This window comes from Athene cunicularia, unplaced genomic scaffold (genome assembly GCF_003259725.1).
Source record: "Athene cunicularia isolate RWA unplaced genomic scaffold, athCun1 SCF_138, whole genome shotgun sequence".
NCBI classification, from domain to species: domain Eukaryota; kingdom Metazoa; phylum Chordata; class Aves; order Strigiformes; family Strigidae; genus Athene; species Athene cunicularia.
The window spans coordinates 2,866-6,983 of NW_020799198.1; the positions used below are offsets into that span (position 1 = coordinate 2,866).

At 37.8% G+C, this 4,118-nt stretch overlaps 1 long non-coding RNA gene across 1 annotated transcript in view; it reads right to left on the reverse strand.

Annotated features, from left to right (window-relative positions):
• Positions 1-2,484: 2,484 nt before the first annotated feature.
• The window catches only part of LOC113490563, a 4,606-nt gene continuing 2,972 nt past the window's right edge, over positions 2,485-4,118 (reverse strand). The window contains exons 3-4 of the long non-coding RNA XR_003400261.1: positions 3,030-3,128; positions 2,485-2,518 (exon numbers count right to left, since the gene is read on the reverse strand). This is a non-coding gene — a long non-coding RNA (uncharacterized LOC113490563). The remainder of the gene's footprint in view (positions 2,519-3,029; positions 3,129-4,118) is intronic.

A 4,118-nucleotide genomic window follows, 5' to 3' on the forward strand; every position in this document is an offset into this window, starting at 1 on the left:
TCTTTTCCTTTTTCTATTAAGAAATGCAAACCATATTGTATTGCTCGCCACAGCTTGCTCTGTACTTAGCCAGTTATCATGTGTTCAATTAGTGCATTGTAGGTAGTTAATAAATGCTTGAACTTGGCAGACTTGTTGTCCGCTCCAATTGGGGATTTGCGAATCTGAGTCACTTGTCCCCCTCGTCGGAGCGGGACGTGACACTTTTCTACTGGGTTTTCAGAGGAGACAACCTACTTAGCCACCACTGGACTTTTCTGAGGAAGAGCAGATCTTTTTGCTACAGAATCACTGCTTCGGGGGGACTGCAGCCACCATTCTACCAGACTGCTATCACCACCCTGATTAACAGGGAGTCTGTCGGGTTGTATCCTGACTCTGTTAGTTTAACCCAGTGTTATCTGCCTTTAGAATTTTTTTTTCCTTATTGTTATTCTGACTTGGTGTCTCCCACTAGTTTGTTTTCAAACTAGCACAGTGCTCCTCCATGATGGCTGGTGAGTAGGACTGAGGGACTCTTGACAGTCTCTTCCTATTTTTTTTGCCTACCTATTTCTCAGGTTATTTTGTAATTATAAGGACTAGAAGCTTGAAAATAATTTAGCAATGGAAGCAAGTGAGAACAGACCTTTAGTCCTCTAAGGTGTTACTCTCAATCATGCTAAACAAACCAAAATGGAAGGCTGGGTTGCATTAGGTTTTTCATAGAAAGGCGAATGGTTCCCAAGAAGAGAAAATGGAAGTGATTTATAACGGTTTTGTTTACACAGACGAAATACAAACTCCTTGCTTGTGGTGAAAATACAGGTGTGCCTAGTGTATGACTCCTATTAACTTGTCTGTAAATATTCTATTCTACTGGTTTTGGAGGTGTGATGACTGTATTTATTGTTTTAATCATAGTTTTTGATACAGGAAAGAAATCGGATTGAGTGTTTAAAAGCCCTTCAAGAGGAGCAGCAAGGATCCCTAGCTTGAGAAGAAGTGAATAAACTTCAAGAAGACTCATGTATGCGAAGGGAACATCAGCAAGACCTTGACATACTGAAGAAGGAGTCCTTAGAACAAATGCAGAGGAAAATCAGGTAAACTGTTAGCTCCTGGCCTTGTTGCTGCTTCTTTGCTTTAACCACTAAAATCTCAAGAATACATTTTAAGCTCAATTTCTAACAATGAAATAATGACTGGTATTTTTCTGTCATTTTTAAAAAAAAGAGAAACAGCAAGAAAAATGCTACTTGAAAGTGGCACTGCATGAACACATAAACCACTGTTTGAACCATCAGTCGGAAAAGGGGTTTATCTTCTGGCAAAGTAATACCACTTTGGTTTGGTTTAGTGATAGTTGTTTTCAGCATTGCCAGAATATAAAATACAGTTCTTTTTTCCTCAAATGCAAAATAAAGTTTATTAAAACTGAGTATTGAGAGGTTCATGTTCATATGATACCAAGAAATTTTCGCAATGTTTCTCAAACAAGGAATTCCCTAAAAGTGCTGCTTTTACATGGCATGTTCTTTACTTCTAGTTCTTCATCTTCCTCTGGAAAAACTCCGTATCTTTTGGAAGGGTTCAGTTCTGGGTTGTTTTTTAAATGAAACACCTCCACCTTCCAGGTGAATTCAGTAGGAGGGGAAAAGAGCGCCTCCTCAAATCCTACAGAATTCCTACCATTCAAAACCATCCCACTCTAATAATAGTTTGAGAGATTCCCAGATCTCCTACCTTGCTAAACTGTTCTCACGCTCTCTTCAAATACTTTATTGTCTCACTGTGCATTCTGACATTTTTGTACAGATGTGAACAAGACGACATTGAGTTAAAGCACAACTCCACCTTAAAGCAGTTAATGAGAGAGCTCAATACTCAGCTGGCTCAAAAAGAAAGAGAATTGGAAACAGCAGTAAAAGAGACGATCAGTGAGTGAAATACTAATGTAACTGTAATTCGTACAATAGCCAGAAAACCAAATCTTCAGATATTTTGGAAAAGGGGTTTTACCTGGGACTGATAGAGACAACATGTGTTTTACGGCTGCCTAGAGAACTCATGGAAAAAACTCTCCTTGATCAGGAAATAACATCTAAATTTGAATAATAGCACAAATAGGAAAAAGCAGATGTAACTATTCTTTCTTACCCTGCGGGGTGGATCTTTGATCTAGCACTCTGTGTGCATCTGTCACGGCAAGAGTTAGCCATGGTAGCCATAGGTACCTGTCTTTATCACAGGTACAAAATAAAAAAAGGACAGGAATGTTTTAGAGGTGAAAGCACATTGCTGAGATTTCATTGCAATACTCCTTTTTTACTCCATCATAAATAACAGCAGGCTTATTATCCAAAATTCAAGATCTCTTGAAAAAGCTGCAATACCTACCATTGCTTCCTGGTTCCACAGTAGTTTCTGTGCCCATTTCTTTTGTTGGACTTTGAGCTTGTGGTTTAGATGGGATAGTCGAGTCAGGCAATTCAGTGCACATCTGGCCATTCCTTAACGCCCGTTTCAGCAATGATACCTAAATAAAATGTTCTTTTTGTTAGAAGAACCCAAGGATTCTAAGCAGATCATGTTTCAATTTTCAGAACTACAGAGAGTTAAATAAATTGGTATCAGCGAGTAGAGAAAGGAAAAATCTGTCTGAATTTTTGTAGCATTTCAAAAATAAGAATTGTTTCCAATTCACAAAAATAGTTTCAATATGAGTGGAGAAAAAAAGACCATTTTAGCAAAAAACATAAATTTTGCCGAACTCAAACATCTGCCAATGTTATGTTCTTGATAACAAAGACGATACAATTTAAGCACATATTAAACAATCACATTTAACATGAGTGAGATCGTGCAAGGGTATCCTCTACCACCAAGATGCATTTATTTTCTAGATAAACATAAATTCTCAAGAAGCTCAACATCACAGCAGTTATAAAAAAACATGGACATGCATTATAGGAAATAGGTAATTTAAAGCAAAAAAAAAAGGTAGGAAGAGCAGTTTTAAAGGACATCTGTTGGTTAAGGTATCTCACCTGAGTTTGCAAGACACTAATAAGTTGATCCTTTTCTGCTAAGGAAGCATCAAATTCCTCTTGGAGATGTTTCCTTGCTTGTTGAGTCATCTGGAGCTCCTGACAATCATAGACAAACACATCTCAAATGAAACGTGAATTTAAAAGGTTTATCAAAATACTATGAAATATTTAAAATGTCTCTTCAGTTGTGACCCTAGAATACAACCATAAAGTGGGTATTTCTTTTACTATACAACATTCCACACCACATAAGAACATTATAACACTAGCATTAAAACAGCAAGAGTCTAAATCTGATGCGGAATTATCAAGAATTCTTTCGTTCTAGAACACAAGTTTGTGTAGGGATCGCTTCATGCCTGCTCCCAAAACCCTTCTGGAAGTTGAAGACTGCACTTCAGTAAACTAGGTTCTTCCTTTAGCCACCAGATTAAGTCAACTGCAACAGCAGAAATGTCAGTGTCCCTCATGCTCATTCAACAGGCTAGCACTCTAATATGACATACGGCACTTAGAGGAGCAGAAAGTTGGCTTTTTCACTCCTCAAAGGGGTCTCAAATCAGCAAGTCAGGGAATGCCAAAGAACTTAACTATGTGGCTTTACTTATTGCTCAGCTGCATTCATTTGGCTGAACACCTTTAGAAACTTCCTCGATGTTACCTAAATGCATTACTAGGATCTGTGTAATCATAAAATACGGCCTTAGGGAGGTTTCTTTTATTTCCTTCCTATGCTTTTACAGTTTAAATACTTCAGTTCCTTTAAATACTTATTGCTGTAATAGAAAATAAATGTATTTAAATTGATTCACATCTAACTCCTTATTGAGAGAATCGGAACCAGACACATTTCATGCAGGCACTGTAAACAATTTCCCTATCTTGTATTCTTTTTCTAACTTCAATATTTCCTTCATCCATATATAACTTCCCAGTGATTTACCCAGGAAATGAATGCTCCTACGACCATTGCTCTGCACAGATCGCTTGTATAAAGGAAGCGGCACCCGTAAACGTGGCTTCTGTGAGCCAGGAAAAGATAAAGGACCACAGAAAGGATGAAAAAGCAAACAAGAGACAAAACAC